Source organism: Salvia miltiorrhiza, chromosome 7, assembly GCF_028751815.1.
Source record: "Salvia miltiorrhiza cultivar Shanhuang (shh) chromosome 7, IMPLAD_Smil_shh, whole genome shotgun sequence".
NCBI lineage: Eukaryota > Viridiplantae > Streptophyta > Magnoliopsida > Lamiales > Lamiaceae > Salvia > Salvia miltiorrhiza.
Genome location: NC_080393.1, coordinates 32,443,150 through 32,462,061, shown reverse-complemented (window position 1 = coordinate 32,462,061; position 18,912 = coordinate 32,443,150). Strand labels below are relative to the sequence as shown.

The window sequence follows — 18,912 nt, the reverse complement described above, 5'->3', positions numbered from 1 at the left end:
ATCGCAGAGCTGAAGTGTAGAGCAGAGCTAACGTTCAGAACAGAGTTGGCGTTTTCCAGAGTTGGCATTTTTCCAGAGCTGGCTTTCTCACCAGAGTTGTCAAAGTTTGCGGAACAAGTTTCTTTAGTTTCCTTGTTTTCAAGTTTCCTTGTTTTACGTTATTTAATTCATTAGATTAGGGTTTAGTTTTGCCTATATATATGGCTGTTAATTGTTGGACGAATTTTTAACCGACTTTGATATATGAAAATTGTGAGTATTCTCTCTTGAGATTATCAAATTCTTCTTGATTGTGCCAAGAACGAATTCATTTATCGACGTAACGGCGAGTTCACCATCCCTCGTCGCGTGTCATTCATCGTCCCCGAGTGGCTGCATATCAACTACACGTTGGGGTTTAGGGATTCGTTCACCTAGATCATTTCGTGGATTAGCTTAAGATATTTTGGGATATTCCATCTCTATCGTTCCAGTCTTACTTATCTTTGTTATTCAAGTCTTCCGTGCGTGTTTGTGTGATCGGACCGGCAAAGTTCATACCAATACCGGAGATGATCATATCATTTGGTATCAGTTTGTCCGCGTTTCGTATCCAGGGAAGAGGTGCGGAGAATGGTACATGATGCATTTAAGCCTATACGTGAGAGGTTAGATCGAGAATTTGATGGCAGAATGCACAGACGACTTGGAGCAAGGGATCGTGAGGATATGAAGTGACAAAATAATCCATCAATCCGAAAGAAACACCATCATCCATCGTATCTTGGAGGAGAGTGGGATAAGTGGGATGAAGACCTCAAGAATGATCGTCGACAGTTTTATGGTAGCGAGACAAGACGAAGTGGCGCAAGGGATTATGACAGACCCGCTGAACAATTTTATGGCACCAACAACTACATCAATCAGTGCCAGAATCAACACAATTGGAGGCAGTCTCAACCTTGTGAAGAAGAAGACTTCGAGACTGCTCGTCGACACTTTTATGGCACCAACAACACCAGCAATCAGCGCCAGAATCCAGGTAATTGGAGAAAGTCTCAACCAGTTTCTCGTGGTTTCTCATCAAAATGAAATCAATGTACAAAAGAGGCACCGCCTAGTGATGACAACAAGCCGTTCTTTCGGTTTCAAACAGAGGGTATGCGTTCAGCAAATTGGGGCAATCCGACAGTTTCCGATGGTTGCTATCGAGATGAAAAGTGTTTCAAGTGTCTGGGATTCGGGCATTCTATGAGTGAGTGTCCGAACACACACGTTATGATCGTGAGAGATGATGGCGAGGTGGTGACTGATGGTGAGGAGACCGATCCCGATATACCAAACTTGGAGGGATCAGACGGAGAAGAGGAGGTAGAGGAGATTTTGCCAACTATGGGCAAGCTTTTTATAGATACGGAAGTTTTGAGTACCCAAACTTAACCCATTGAGAGCGAGCAGCGGGAGAATCAGCCTTTGCCAACGCCACAACTCGACGACACTGTCAATATTTCCCAGCCACGCCACTATTTGAATTCAAACGAGATGAAGGATGAAGTGGAAGTCGAGGTGGATATCAAAGATGAGGCATGTCTGCATCCAAAAGAATTGGTGGTAGTTGATAGAGAGGTTGATATCAACATTGATGAGTCTAATCCTAAGTTGGAGCCACGTGAGGAAGTGCTGCTTGAGGAATCTATTCCATCTACTTTGGAAGCAAAGGCGTTGACGCAAGATAAGGGTGTTGAAAAGGAGCAGCGCTGTGATGGTGCAAATAAGTTTGAACTGATCTTGTTCAAGCAACCTACGCTGCAATGGAAGCATGATATTGGAGATACCAAGCTGATGAAGTTGGTGAAGGTTCCGTTTCAAATAGACAAGTATAACAGTGTAGTTTTTGGTGATGAAGCGCTGATGGTTGAAGCAACCATGGCTGTTCGAAAGCACCCACGCTACATACAAATGGTTGAAGCAACCATGGCTGTTCGGAAGAGACGTGAAGCATGGAGGTATTTTCAACAACAAATTCTTCATGTTCAAGGTCCAAGAAATATCAGAGTTAGAGCCGAAGCATCTGGTTTTTGATCCCGGCAAGACAAATGATGGACACGAGGGAACAACTATGGCCCAACAATCATTTCTTGCAACAAACGAAGATTTTGTTTTTGATCCAGGTATTTGTATTGACGACTTGGATTTGAGGACAAATCTTTTTCAAGAAGAGGGGAATGATGCAGCCCGAACAGAGCCAAACTCGCGCCAGAACAGAGCCAAGCTCGCCAGAACTGGAGTCGTTATGCCAGAGCAGAGCAGGACAGAATACCAAAGCATAGCAGCGCAGAATGTCAGAGCAGAGCAGAGTAGAATGTCAGAGCAAAGTAGAAAGTTCAGAGCAGAGCAGAATATATTGCCAGAGCAGAGTAAACTTCCAGAGCCAGAGCAGAGCAAACTTTCAGAACTGAAAATCTAGAGCAGAACAGAGCTAAAGTTCAGAGCAGAGCTGAAGTCCAGAACAGAGCTGAAGTACAAAGCAGATCTGAAGTCTAGAGCAGAGCTTAAGTCCAGAGCAAAGCTGAAGTGTAGTGCAGAGCTAACGTTCAGAACAGAGTTGGCGTTTTCCAGAGTTGGCATTTTTCCAGAGCTGGTTTTCTCGCCAGAGTTGTCAATGTTTGCGGAACAAGTTTCTTTAGTTTCCTTGTTTTACGTTATTTTCTTCATTAGATTAGGGTTTAGTTTTGCCTATATATATGGCTGTTAATTGTTGGACGAATTTTTAACCGACTTTGATATATGAAAATTGTGAGTATTCTCTCTTGAGATTATCGAATTCTTCTTGATTGTGCCAAGAACGAATTCATTTATCGACGTAACGGCGAGTTCACCATCCCTCGCCACGTGTCATTCATCGTCCCTGAGTGGCTGCGTCAACTACACGTTGGGGTTTAGGGATTCGTTCGCCTAGATCATTTTGTGGGTTAGGTTCAGATATTTTGGAATATTCCATCTCTATCGTTCCAGTCTTGCTTATCTTTGTTATTCAAGTCTTCCGTACGTGCTGACTCTCGGGTCTCCAGCCTTGCTCGGATTGCCCGAGATTCCAGCCCTGACCGGGACTCCTTCGAGCAGGAATTTTCAGCTCTGCTACGATCCTAAAATGGCCATGCTCGGGACTTCTTCGTAGAACATGGATTCCTGCACTAAGTTTATTCGAGCGATTTTCGGAACTGAGAAGAAGGATGTTTGCGCTCGTTCGCAGAACTGATAGCCTTATTCGGTACTTGCCAAGAACGTCCAGGAAATTTCCAACCCTGCATTTATGTTTGGGCTAATGAGAGGAAGACATCAGCCTTGGAGAATGAAGGGTGATGTAACGCCCCCATCCCTTGCGAATAGGAGATGCTACCAAAAATATTCATTTATTTCATTTCTCTAATGTTAATTTAAGTATAGGTTATAAAGAAAAATAGAAAAAGAATTCCCTTTTTGATAATATAGTAATCTAATAAATATTACTATTAAAATTAATAATACTTAACCAATGAGTTATTAAAATATACTATATGTGTAATAGAAAAATTATCAAAATTTTATTTCTCTTTTCCAATATAAAAAAAATATGTAACGGAAGCTGTAAAACTACAATAATAATCCTGCCAAAACACTATATATATATATATATATATATATATATATATATATATATATATATATATAGGGTTGGTTTCTACAACAACCACTATCTTAGGTGAAGAATAAAGACCAACTTATAACCTTCAGATTACTCGAAATCAACGGACCAGATTATTCAACTGCAATAATTTTCGTGAATTTCACTAATCTGAAATTTATTCTGAATTAATGTATAAGGGCAAACAAGTCATGACAAATTCTATGTTTTTGGTAAGTTTATGAAATCCCTGAATCCACGACATTCCTTTCTTAGATGAATTCAATGGCAAGATTTTCTGGGTTTTCGCTGAATCCTAAAGCTGAACAGAAGATTAGAATCGACATATATACTGAACCATTCTTACGAGTAAGGATTTCCAATTCATGTTTACGATCGAAAAAATCCAAGGAGTTCAATTCATCCACCGTCTACATTAAGGTAATTCAATGAATTGGTTGAGGTATACTACTTTGAATTGTTGAAATTTAGTTTCAGTAATTCATTCTAGGGTTCGATCCAATCTAATATCCGATAGATGATTCATTGATTAATTCTATCGTTCGATAAATAGTTTTGAATGTGTTAAGACAATTCGCCTAATGAGTTAAGGAAAAAGGATGTTGTTGTAAGGTAGACGCCATTGCGAAAAATAACTATATGAAAGGTTAAATCTTGATGTCTGTGAATCTGAATTCCATCTAGTTTTTGCACTATACCACTGGCAAAGTTATGTTTGGGGAACTTTTTATTTCACAATGAATTACGAATGTAATAAGCTTTAGTTTATTCAACATATTTTAACTCTTGGTTTGTTGGAGATTGTTTGGTCCATATGATACTATGAGCACATTTGAACTCATTTTTGTGTGATGCGATGCTTGTTGAGCTTAGTTTGACTTGTTCTGTTTCAGTCTGTGTCCATAATGATCCGTAAAAATGTACTTTTTGAAATTTATATTTAAATTGATGTGAAATTTTACAAGTTTGTTTATGAATACTGACTATATTATTTGTCATAGTTATGGAATCGTCTCATGGCAATGAGGTTATTGTACCAGGTAAAAGTTCGAGGTATTTAATATTTTTTTTGCTGAATATTATTCAGCCTTGATAGTAACTAGGGATGTTTTTTTGTTATCTTCAGATACAACAAGTGATTCCTCTATGTCACCAGAAAAGAAAAGAAAGAAGGTGGTTTCTAATCAGCAGTCCAGGCTGTTGAAAAGTGGTATGTTTAGATATAAATTTTTTTTCAATTCAATAATCATGTGTTCTATACTCTGTTGTAATTATTGTATGCTATATGTATATATAGGTAAACAAAAAGTTTCTTTCCGTGCTGCTAGTCGTATATCTCAGATTGAACTAAACAGGGGTATGTTTTCATTAATATCCTTTCATCTGCATTTTTAACAAATCGGATTTGATGTTGAGGTCGCTGTAAGTTCAAATATATTTACAAACTTTTGTAGACAATAGTGCATCTTACTACAAACGCCATTCGAAGACCAGTACCAAATTTCACCAAGCGTCCAAATCGATGTCTGATTTGATTATAATCGATGATGCTCCTGTCATACAATCTGTAGCCTCAAGCAAACAAGTCGGGTCTGTACAGCCTGAAACGAGAAATAAAGTTTTATCTCTGAATACACGAACAACCCTTGCTTCTTTCCACGATGCGTTGCTGAAACTTAATGCTGCTCAGAAGGATGCAGTTAGGGATATAGGATTTGGTAACATCCTTGAATTGAGGGTGAAAGAGCTCCCTGGTCGTCTTGCATATTGGGTTTTAAACAGTTTCAACCCAAAGACGTGTGAAATTGAGATTAGTACTAGTTTTCGAGTAAAGGTTACGAAAGATGATGTATATCGTGTGTTTGGTATACCCAAAGGATTTCGGAGGATCAAAAGATTCGACCGACAAACGAGTAATGAACTGTTTGAGGAGTGGGTTTCTCTATTTCGTGTTGAGAATCGAGATAAGATCAAGATTGGTTTGGTAGTCAACGAAATGCTGAAATGCAAGACTGGAGGGGCTTGGTTTAAGCGACATTTTATGATCGCTATGTGTTTCTCCATATTTGAAAGCTTTTCGAATGGCACGGTACACCCTCATATATTGAATACACTTGGTGATGTTGACAAACTTGTTCAATGGGACTGGGCAGAATACATGGTGCGAAGTCTGATTGAGAATAGAGATACCTGGGGTGGCGATGAGACCAAGATGTATACAGGGCCCTCGATTTTTTTGGTGGTGAGTATGTATATGAATATTTATTTAACTGATAATAATCATATTTTATATTATATAATGCTTGGAATTTGTTTGATGCAGCTTTTTTATGTAGATCGTATCAACATCACCGGCACCATTACTAAGAGAGTTTTTCCTATTCTGATGAACTGGTCAAGCAGTGATCTACGTGAACGTCAACGAATAGAGATGACGAAACAAAGATTTGGAATTGGAAGATTACGTGGACCGCTGACATTGCCAGATAGGTATGGTGTGAAGGTCAAGAACCCAGAAAAGTGCGAAGAACAAATAGGAGCTGATGATGATTACAGTATATCGAAAAAACTTAGGGAGGATGCTAAGTTTATATCTGATCGTATGGCTCGTTTGGGCATTCTTGCAAACAGTGCATCAACAAAGGAGAAGGGATCAAAATTCTTTAGAGACAGCTTGGGTGAAGTGTTTAAACTGACTGGGGCTCGTATAGAGATTACAATGCCGAAGAAAGAGAAACAACCAACAGTTATTATGGATTTGGAAGACGATATAACATACCCAAAAGAGTTCTATGCATGGATGGATGCTACGTCGGCTGAAGCATTATGCAAGCCAAAGATTGTCGACACAAATAAATTAGAAATCCCAAGCTTCGATCTGTTGCGGACGAAGAATTTGTTATTCCGAGTGAGGTATAAATCTCGCAGGTATTGTCTTCAGCATAATTCTTTCAATAATTTATTAACTTAGCCACATCTCCTGTTTCTTAATAGGTGCCAGTTTCGTTTGAAACGCCTCCCTCGTCGAGCAAGCAAGGTGTTGTACAGGTATGTTTTGAACTAATATTATTATATATTATTTGCTGTGAGTTGTATGTTTATAATTTTATATGTAGTATACAAGTCCGGATCTAGTTGCTTCGGTCTGGAATATATTTAAATATATCGTGGGAAATACAGTTTTGAATTTAAAATTATGTCGAGTATGAATCAGGTGAGCTACAATGGTGCTAACATAGGAAACAAAAAGAACCAAGATTGTTGTACACCATCTAAAACGGTAGGATTCACAACTTAAATTTTATACTAATTTTTTATATCAATATAAAGCTTTGTATTTTAATCATAATGTGTGATTTATAAAAGCAGGCAGGATATGGAAATAGGCTGCGTTCAGCCCTTTGTCCGTTGGACGAGAATTCATCTGAACCACCATCCAATGTACGATTAAATATAAAAGCTCTTATTAAATTCATATAATCAAGTTAACTATGAAGTGATTTATGTTTTCATTTCATTGGAACACGTGTTTTTTTTTAATGAATATGAAAGGTTATAGGAGGAGAATCACCAATCTATGGTTATGTGAGGAAGGACTTTCCTGTTAGGAAATTGCATTACAGAGCAAACAATATCGATAATGTTGTATGTTGTACGACAGGGGCGGGGCTGGGGAAACATAGGCCTGTGCGACTTCTTAAATTTGGGTCCTCTATTCATAATTAAGAAAAAAATGTATTATAAAAATATTTGATTAAACAATATATTTTTTTGTCAAATTATTTAACAAATATATAAAAAAACTATGTCATTCACACGTTTTAAAGAAATTTGCTCTACTTACAAGTTTTAAAGAAATTACCTTGATAATCTCTAGAATTGAAAAATCGTTGAAAGAAAAGATAAGATGGAAGAAAAATATTTGATTAAACAATACTTTCTTCCGTCCCACGAATTCACTTAATAAATAAAAAATTATGTCATTCACTAACAAAGTGTTGATCTACTTAAAATTTTTAAAGAAATTACCTTGCTGTTAATCTTTAGAAATGAAAAATCGCTAAAAGAAAAAAGAAGCTGAAAAAAAAAGTTTCAGAAAATAATAATGTGCCTCGTGTTGCCATGATAAATAAATCGCAAAAATAATTAGAAATGAAAAATCGCTAAAGAAAAAAAGAAGCTGAAAAAAAAATCGCAAAAATTTGCTACAAGTAGGATTCGATCACAGATAAACAAAGTCCAGAAAATAGCCCTTCCCAACTGCACTACCTTACACAATTTATTGATTTTATAGGTTTTATGTAATATATACATAATATATATGGATCTATATTTTTGGGGCCCCTATTTTTTCGGGGCCCTGTTCGATCGACCACCTCGCACGCCCCCAGAACCGCCCCTGCTGTACGACACCACTAAGCATTAGAGAGAAAGCCATTGCCATGTATTGTCTATACAGTGATTTTCTTGCGGAGTACGTACTTTGACAATTCAAGTTATATTAAGGACAAATTTGCATCTGTATGTTATATATCTAACTTGTTTGTTTAACCTATTATTCAGAGGGAAGGTTATTTTCATGTTCAAGGACACAGAGTTGTGTAGATTCGATCTAGTTTGTCTCCGAATAGGGGCTGTAGTCCAACCATCGATAGTTAACGCATGGTCCACGATCCTGAATCATTTTTCTACAACTGGTTCTTCCAATAAACCAACGCGGTTCTTTACCTCGACAGACATATACGTAAGTATTCGTTGTTAAAATATTACTTTATTTTGTGATGGGAATGTTGATGGACTTTTTTGTATCCTTTTTTTTATATATTGAGTTACAGATCGATTGCATATCCCAGACTGGAATGTCATATATATCACGGTGGAGTCTATTCTTCGAGGGAATGGATCGTGAGCTGCGCTTGTATCAAACAAATGCACTTGGCTCTATTGATATGGTAATGATTTGTAATTACTCTTAATGTTTATTTGCAATCAAATGTCATTTTTTGTTAATCTCCTTGCCAGTTCGTTTTCCCTATTTTTGCCGACGACCGGGCATATGTTCTATGTATTGACCTACCGAAGGAGGTTATATTCATCATAGACACTTCTGTTGTCGTCAAGAAACATACTGTTGGTTCCAACTACAAGGACTTGTGTTCTATTATGGTAAGTTTCCAATCTGAAATGGTTTAGTAAATTTTTTGAAAAATTTTGTTTTATAATACATTGTTACTTTAATTTTAGCGGTCATTATTGGTGGAGTTTCTAACCAACAACAATGAACCTTTAAGTTCGGCATCCGTTTCAAAATCGACTGTAAAAGTTGTGGACCTTAATTTGTCATCCAGCGTCGATTCAAAGGATGTTGGGTTGTATGTGATGAGGCATATGGAGACTTTCGAAGGAGATACATCTGAGAATTGGAGTACTGGATTAATTAATGCATCAGGACATCAACTGAGATTGCTGAGGGTGAGATATTGTGCAACGATTGTATCGTGGGAGAATAACAAGTATAAAGATGATATTTTGCGTGAGTCATCTGCAACATATGAGGCCGAATTGGCAGAGAATGCAGCAAAATTTGATGGAGTTCTTATATGGTGATAATAAATTATAACATCTACGAGAGAGTTTTGAGATATTATGGGTTGATTTTTTACATAGACAATTCATTCTAATTTATGAGACAGTTACGAGATATTATGGTTTGATTTTTTGTTGGTGTTTTATAGGTATGATATGGTTAAGTATAAACATTACTTATATGGACATAAATTTTTTGTGAACATGTGTTTGAAGTTCGTATGACTTAAAGTTACGAACATGAAGATACCGTATGAACAAGAGTGGAAGTTCGTGTGAACATGAAAATGCAATATAGATAAACACAGGTTAATTAATGAATGTTGTGAATTACAGATGGACTATTGAAATTTGTATGCTCGTGTATATGAACATGTGATTTCTTTAACATGGTAATTTGCTTATCTCACGAACAATGATTCGGACTTATGGTTTACCAAAAACCCCAACTATGCTTTGATGGCCGTACCTGAGCCGAGAAGCTCGGGGCCCGTGCAGATCATAGCTCGGAACGCCATGCCAGAGCAGAGCAGATCGGAGCTCGGACGAACAGACCAGAGCAGCTTACTGAATGTAGGTGACTTCATCTTCAGAATCAGCGTTAACGAATTTTGGAGAAGACAATTAAAATAAAATCTCTAAACGCTGCTACACTCTAGTCTGGCCGTTCGCGGTCTGCTCTGCTCTGGCAGTCGGAGTTCTGCTCTGCTCTGCTCAAAACAGTGCGCTTGCATGAACATGTTAGAAGAACGATAATACAGAAGACATTAGGATTTGAGCGGTCGTGCGAACATTTTTAACGAACTTTCATAATAACTTTGCATGTTTAATTTTTAACAAATATATTGACATTGTCGTTTGTTTGTACGAGCATTTGTTTGGACTATTTAATATTTCGACAAAACTATGAAGTTCGTTAATATGGACAAGCATTTATGTCTGTTAAGATAATTTGAAGAGTTCTTTTATACGTCGACAAATAGTAAATTTACAATCGATTTATATGGCCATGCATTTTTCAAGTGTGTAACAATACTTATGAATTAGTGATATTTTATCGCAATTATATAAAGGCATCCAATGCAAAAATTTGATTAACTTGAAATAATGATGATAATATTCATATATTTTATATGGGCATTTGATGCGAAATAATTATATTGGCTGCATATATATTTGATCCTATGCATATCCAGAAAATAACCGTCTTATTAGTTATGTTTTCCTTGAGATTTACTTATATACGGTCATTTTTTTTTCTACAAGTATTTGGTCACTGTTTTTTTTTTTACAATGTCCAATTCACCATTGGAAAGGGATTACAAAGATATTTTCATAGTAATTGTTATGAACCTATATGTGTAATACCCGGGCTTTTGATGACGTGTTTAATTGATTGAGTTTGAGTAATTAGGGTTTAGATCCCTTGTTTGATTTACTTTGTAAAGAGATGAAGAGTTATATGAAGTTTTGTTGTTATATTTTAAAGATGTTGAGATGTTCTTTTGATGATGTGGGATTTTATATCCGTATTTGAGTTTGAGTATTTGAATAATTCGAGATAATTATTTGAATGAGAACGGTGAACTCGGAAGTGAAATCTGAGTCCGTTAAGACGTTTTTGAAATTTTTGACTTTTTGATGATGAATAGTAAAATACTGCTATTTCGTCTTTTTGTCGACTTTCAAAATCTTACGTGCACGTCGTCGAGAAATATTCTTAGTTTTTCGATACGAGTCCAATAATGAAAGTTTTTATTTTTGGACGACGAGTGAATAGTGAATCGGGATTTCTCGATAAACGTGCAGATCTCGTTTATCAGATTTTCGAGAACGAGCTTGTATTTTCTATATTTATATAGAGTTACGAGTTTAATGAAAGTGAGTAGAGGTTGAGAGGGCGAGTAACGAAGAGTACGGGTAGTTAGTCGTTAAAACGAGACGAGACGAGATATTTAACGGCTAAATATCTACCTACCCTACCCTTGACCACCCCCCAAACCCCTTTCCCCTCACTTAACTCACGCAGCCACACACACAACTCACGCAGCACACACACAAACACCCAAAACACACACTAGAATTCACGCAAACACCATTGTTGAGAAGTTTGAGCTTTTGAGCTCCGATTTGAGCACCGAGACGAGCGCCGATCATCTTTTCGATCACGTATCTAAGTAGGTAAGATCTCTACCTACGTTTTGATGGTTTTCTTTTCGATTTTCGTCGACGTCGAAAAACGTCGATTCTCGACTTTATTTTGAAACGACGTCGGATCGTCGTGAAATTTTAGTATGATGTTCTTGGGTAGATATCGAGCATGTTTAATGAAGAGAGTAAGAACGGAACGAACCGTAGCTATGAAACCCATGAGGGCAGCCCCGTTTTTCACATATTAGCTTGTCTTTCGATTTTTGTTTGATCGTTTTGACTTGATATTTGTGCTTAGGGGTATGCTAGGATCGATATATATTAAATTCGTATTTTTCCAAGCACGAAAATTGTATAAGTTTTTAGAATATGATTATTTAAATTCGTGAAGTTTGGGACGTTGCATGATGAATATTATTGCATATATGTGTTCTACGATATCACATGAGCATGCTAATTGATTTACAATTTATGGATGATAATTGTTGAACGAAATTAAAACTGGAATTCTGTCAAAATTTTACAGCAGTTTCAAGCTTATGTTTCGATGAGTTTTCATTGCTTGATGGCTCTGAAATTTTAGTATGTTTATCTATGATATGTGTATTTCGGTGCTGCAAAATTTCATGTCTTTTGGATGATGTTTGCTATTTTAAAGATATTTTGAAAAATCATTGACAGAATCTGTCAACTATTGGTAGACTTCACAAAAACGTTTATATCTATTAATCCATGAAGGATTTTGCATCACCGTTTTTTTTAAACGAAACTAGACTTCAATACTTTTCTAAAAACATAAGATTTCGATTTTTATGACCTCTGAAACAGAGCAGTTTATTATTTCAAAAATGCCCTGTTCTGCTGTCATATTTGTCCAACAGTAAAAGTGTATGAGTTTCATTGTTTATTTGGCAGATCATATGAACGTTTTCTCTTGTGAAATTTTAACCAAATCTTCAAGGATACCTTTAGTTTTGGATGATTAAATTTGATGGAATTTTATTAAGGTTTGCCTTGGTTTCTAATGGCCTAAACCAAATTGGCAGAAACTGTCAATCTTTGACAGCCTGCACTAAAAGAGCAATATCTCCAAAAACCTTTAACCTTTTTGGTTAACTACCATTTTTAGAGTGAACTACACTTCATGGAGTTTTTGAGATCAATTGGTATGAGAGTTATGATTAACGCACATAAATGTTGGTATCTGACACTCGAACAATTGGTGTCGAGTATAAATGATAGTTTACTGATAAAGAGTTTTGATGATTTTGAATTGTTTGGTTTGCGTTGAAAAGATGTCAAGATGTTAAGTTTTGAGTCGAGAGACGAGTTCACGTAGTGAGATTCACGCGTTGAAATCTCGTGGCTGACATTATATATGAATAGGTCATGTCGAAATTTTTAGTGAAATTAGAATTTGAGCATAGTCAATTCTTGTTGACCTGTGACTCAAATACATACCTAATGGAAAGTTTAACTTTCTAATTGGTTAATTAGACGAGATGAGAGCGAATAGATCTGCTAAGAAAGTGGACTTTTCGATGTGTTAAATATTTCTTTTAATTGAAGCGCTGCTAATTATAACATAAGGATGTTATAATTAATGAGTAATGACGAGAGATAATAATTGTTATATTGATTAACAATCAAGAGAGATGAACATTAGAGATACTAATGTTTCATAAAAGAAATTAGATTATTAATCGAGGTTTCTTTTATAACTTCTCACCAATTCTTCATAACGATGAAGGTCCTTTTGGGAAGTAACGACTTGAGGGAGAGAGTGACGTTACTCATTGATACAGAGACACAACGAGGTGGGCATTACTTTTACTATACGTATATAGAAATCCCCTGCGTGTCGTAGGCCTCTTATACGAATGAATGCATGAGATGATTTAACTGTTAATTTCAGTTTTATATATATCTATCAAATGAGTTTAATGTTACATTTGAGCAAGTTATTTCGTTACAAAATATTTGAGTTAAAGTTATTTCAAGTATTGTCTTGCCATAAAATGTTTAAATTTTAGTATGATATCTATCTGCTTTGGCTTTGCCAATGATGCAATCGAATTCGGGTCTTGAGCAGTTGATAGCTATCCTGCCAGGACTAGTGTACACCAGTGACCGTGAGTCATCTAGTGGGTTGGCCGGTCAAGTGACCGTGAGAGGTGGCCACCTCTCCGGCACAAAGTTCCAGATATGATAGATTACAAAAGAACTTAGTCTGATCAGACGAACTTTAAGAATCACAAATGAACTTAGTAAGCTTGGGCCTTTTTAGCGAAAAACTCCCTTGCTGTACTGATTATGATGGCATGACAATTTATAGTTTTGAAGCATGTATTTTTATACCTAGGCATACGTGCCCACTGAGTGCTTTTGTACTCAGCCCTGCATATGTTTTCTAAATGTGCAGGTTGAGCTGATGTGATGATGGTGCTGCAATGAGCGGAGTCTCCAGGGTTGTTAATAAATAGTTAACCTGTCTAGAATATGTCTTCATACATATGTCTAGCTACTTTCCGCTGCAAGATGTTGTTGATGTTATAGTATGTTATGTCATACTTTGAGTCTTAAGAGAATGGTTTCATATGATGTAAAACTTGATTAATGATATTAATTAAGTTTTATGTTGTCTTTCATAGACTGTTTTCAATTGAGTATTAATGAATAAAAATGACGAGTTTTATTAAGATGAGTAAGTTTTACGGCTATAAATGACGCCCCTTTTTCTTCCCCTTCTTCTTTAACCCCATCCCTAGTCGTGGATCACTCGGCCTAACTATCCATAGTTAGGGCGGGCTGTGACAGAGTGGTATCAGAGCGAAGGAAAGCTCTGAATTAGAAGTCTTGAGTTTAGTCTAGAATGAGTCACTAGACTAATAGTTATTAACAACCGTGAGCTCAGCGCACCATCACACCAGGCTCAACGAGGTATGTAAAATTTCAAAGTTTATTTGACGTTAAATTTTGAAGAGCATGATGTTGAGGTTATATGATGAGTTATGATGTTACACTTTAAAGGTGCATAGTTTGAGTTTGAGGATGACAACATGATTAATAATGAGTTATTATGTTGTAAGAGCATATGTTGATGTTACATGATGAATCATGAGAGCGTTTATATCATATGATGTTATATGATTGAGGATGCATAATTATGAGTTATGATGTGATGTATTTGAGATGTTTTGTGATGAGAATTGTTTGAGCAGTTGTGATAAGTCACGATGATTTAGATGAAGGAATCTAATGTCATTGTTAAGAGAGATTTTTTTTACTAAGTAGAAGGATGAAATGAGAACTTAGAGCTAAAGCTTGAGAGAATTAGCAATTGCTTTAAGTACTTGTTGGTTTGAGTTATGAGTTTGAGTTATGAGCTTGAGTATAATAGCATGATTAATGATGAGTTATTAGCATGCTGCAATGAGATATTGTACGATATGTTGAGTTATTTTGTGACGCGAGTTTTGCTCACGCAACCTTAATGGTACTTGAGGAGGTATCATGAGCCATAGTCTTTGGAGATGGCTTTGAGAGAGAATTGTTGAGTTGTCTTACTGAGTCACGATGATTTAGATTAAGGGATCTAATATCATTGTTTAGAGAGATTCCCTACTAAGTAAAGACGGGACGAGATGAGAATTTAGATGTTTTGAGCTTGAGTTTTAAGATAACAGTACTACTTAATAGGAGTTTTGCTAAGTTATGTTTTGTTTATTTCTGTTGCTGGAGCCAAGTAGAGTTAGTTCCTAGAGTCACCTTTAAGTTCTCCTTATAGGTTGGCCAGGACTGTTGGCACTGCACGAAAGTGGACTGTTGTGAGATCGAACTCAGGAAAGATCGGATACGAGGACGAGGCGTACAGTATGTGGTACAGAGATACCCTAGCAGATTTTCAAACACATGTTCATAGACTATGAAAAGATGAAAGCCTTATGGTTGTTACTAGACTGGATGGCATCGTGCACCTAGTCCCCGTGCTACCAATCGAGTGGTAGGATTGAGCAAGGAAGAAAGCCTCTCAATATGATGGGACGTGTCGTTTTGAGCGCTGGACCCACAGGAGATGAGAATTGTTACAGATACCCAGATTTTCTATGCGATTATATTGACCAGATGCCTGTTTTCTACCAGGGACTCCAGAAGAGTGTAGTAGATATCGAGTCGATTCTTGAGTATCAGTTACCAAAGATGATAAAATGATAAACGATAATGAGGATGAGAAGTAGCCGAGGAGGGCTAGAGTTGATGAGGATGAGAAGAGAAGCCGATGTAGGCTGGAGCTAAGGATGATCTTGAGAGTATGAGTGGTACACCCTCGTTTTTGATTAGTTTCAATTACTTTGCGATGTATATAACTTACTTAGGAGATACTGATACTTGAGATTTTGACATGATGATAGATGAGCATGCGAATATAGTACCCTACTGATGTTAAATAGATGGATGTTCCTAGTGTGCTAAAGTAGCAACTAGATGAGTTAACTGGTAGCAATTACCGTAGGAGGTCCAGACCGAGACATAGTACTATTAATGGTGTCGGTTTAGAAGGGACATTACGATAGATACTATGGTTTTCGTAGGGTTTATATAACCCCTTTATGTAAGTCCTCTATAAAGAGGCATTCTACTGATGGATATATTTTGTGGACTCAAGTGGTCTTTATGTTAGCTTTTCGTGAGTGCTTATTGCCTTACAGATGAATGTTAAGGTTACCGTGAGGGTTTCCTTAAAGTTGAGTTCGTAAATTGAACTTGAGTTTCGAGGATGCTTAGAGCGTTGGTCGAGTTGAGTTTTCCTTTTGTGATTTCAAAATGCCTCAAAGATGTCGTCAAGAGTGTGATGTGAGGGATAGGCGGGATAATACTCCGCCACCACTACCGCAACATGAGAGGAGAGTTGAAAATGTTGAGCATTCGGAACACGAGTATAGAACATAGGACCCTGAGTTTAAGCTTTTAGCTTGCTGGTGCGAACTTAAGTTTTGTTATGTATAGTATGTTGAGGGTTTAGAAGATACAGAATATCCAAGTTCGGGATAGTATATCCCGTGTGACTGGGGAGTGATTATGTTGGACCTGGCCAGTCCGCATGATCCAAATCTCAGTAGACGTGTTTTGGGTTTATAAACCCACGTGTTTCAACTTTTGGTTGAAAAGCCAGATGGGTTCTTACTCTAGGTCATTTTTGTTCGACCTGGTAGTTACTTCATTCTACCCTTTGGTCATTCATTTGAGTCTCTTGAACAATTTGTTTTGATGTCATTCTAGGGTTGAACCCTTACAACTTTTGAGTTATCCTAGTAGATTCTTTTGATGTATAAGACCAGTGAGAGGCACGTCAGAGGACTTTAACACCCGAGCAACTGGTAAACTACACCTGAGAACAATTCAAGGCTACTCTTGAGAAGTATGTACCGAGGGGTACAGTAAGCAGCGAGAGGTTGATTATCGAAGTTTTATGCAAGGAAAGAAATTGATTGTAGAGTATAACTGAGAATTCTGTGAGCTATCACGTTTTGCTCACCAGAAGATGGATACTGATGAGAAGATGTCTGAGTTTTTATGTGCCGAATTAAAGCAGAACTTTAAAGTAGTATTGGCAAGTCAGAGTGCATTGTCATACACCGAGGTTTTGAATCGAGCCTTTGGATATGGAGTTGGCTTCACAGCCAGAGAAAGTACTGCAGTCACCCGCACTGCCGTTGACTCAGATAAAAACACCTTGAGGACAACAGACTGTACCTCAAGGACGTAATGGAAAGAGAAAGTGGGAAGACAAAGCACATGGCAACAAAAAGCCGTGGAAAGGACATGTCCATCAACAACAATATCTTGGACAGTCATCAGGACAACAGAGGACGTCGTCGTGCGCCAAGTGCAACAAGATGCACTTGGGGGTTTGCGAAGCTGGGGCTAATAGTTGCTTCAACTATGGACAAGCTGGTCACTACTCGTCACACTGCCCGGGTAGACAACAAGAAATAGTGGGAGGGAAGCCCAATTAGAATTCGGCTCAACCCGTGAGCGCCATCATGGGATATCCCTAACCGCCGCAACAGCAGCGTCAACCGCAATGTCCACAGAAACAGAAACAGCAGCAGCAGCAACAACAACTTCCACAGCCGCCACAGCATCAGAGAGCCTTTGCGCTAAATCGGAAGCAGCCCGAGAGAAAAATCAGGGAAACCTGAAAGGTATGGGCAGGTTATTGGATGCACCAGTTAGAATATTGTTTAATACAGGAACCTCGCATTCTTTAATTGTTTGAAGCATGTTACCTTCAAACTCGAACCAAAACAAGCTAGTCCCGAGTTGAGAGTAATCACTCCTGTAGGAAGAGTTACTACAGTTTCTTACATGATTTCTAGCTTAGAGCTTGAGTTAGGATCACTAAAGATGAAAGCAAGAACCTTGCACTTAATGCCTATGTGGAACGTAGACATTATTCTAAGGATGGACTGGTTAGCAGAGAACTTTGCCCCAATTGATTGTAAGAAGAGACAGATAACTTTCCAACCACCTGGGAAGGAACAGACATGTTTTCACGACATTGATAGAAAGAAGAGAATTCCAATCATTTCGGCACTTCAGGCGTCGAAATTGGTAAAGAAGAAAGGAGCACAAGCTTACCTAGTTTACTTGAATGATGAAGGAGAATCAAGTAAAAAAAAAAAAAAAAACTTTGAGGATGTAGCAGTGGTAAGGGAACATAGAGATGTATTTCCCGAGGTCTTACCAGGATTGCCACCAACAAGATAGTTGGAGTTCACTATCGACCTAGAACCTGGATCAGCACCAGTGTCGAAGGCACCCTATAGAATGTCGCCTAAGGAGCTACAAGAGCTGAAGATTCAGCTACAAGAACTGCTAGAGTTAGGTTTTATTAGACCTAGTGTATCCCCGTGGGGAGCACCAGTCCTTTTTGTCAAAAAGAAGGATGGCACGTTGAGAATGTGCATAGATTATCGAGAGCTGAATAAATTGACACTCAAGAACAAATATCCTTTGCCGAGGATAGATGACTTGTTTGATCAATTACGAGGAACGCATTTTTCTTGAAAGTTGACTTGAGATCATATTACCACCAGTTCAAATTTTGACAGAATGATATACCTAAGACAGCTTTTCAAATGAGGTATGAACACTATGAGTTCATAGTTATGCCATTCGGTTTGACGAAGGCACCAGTAGTTTTCATGGATCACATGAATCGAGTTTTCATCAATAAATGGATAAATTTGTCCTAGTTTTCATAGATGATAATCTCATCTATTCGAAGAATGAGCAGGAGCGCCAAAACATTTGAGAACGATGTTGGAAACGCTAAGAGTTGAGAAGCTTTTCGCCAAATTCACCAAGTGCGAGTTTTGGTTGAACGAAGTAACTTTTCTAGGACATATTGTATCATCCGAAGGAATTAAAGTTGACCCTGCCAAGGTACAAGCTGTACATGAGTGGAGATCACCAACTACGCCTAACGAGATTCGCAGCTTTTTAGG

At 37.6% G+C, this 18,912-nt stretch overlaps 1 long non-coding RNA gene across 1 annotated transcript; it reads left to right on the top strand.

Moving 5' to 3' along the window:
- Window positions 1-11,270: 11,270 nt before the first annotated feature.
- Window positions 11,271-14,075, top strand: LOC130996045 (uncharacterized). The gene is made up of 3 exons (XR_009092373.1): window positions 11,271-11,431; window positions 13,152-13,218; window positions 13,824-14,075. It is a non-coding gene; the product is annotated as an uncharacterized LOC130996045 (long non-coding RNA).
- The last annotated feature ends 4,837 nt before the right edge of the window (window positions 14,076-18,912 follow it).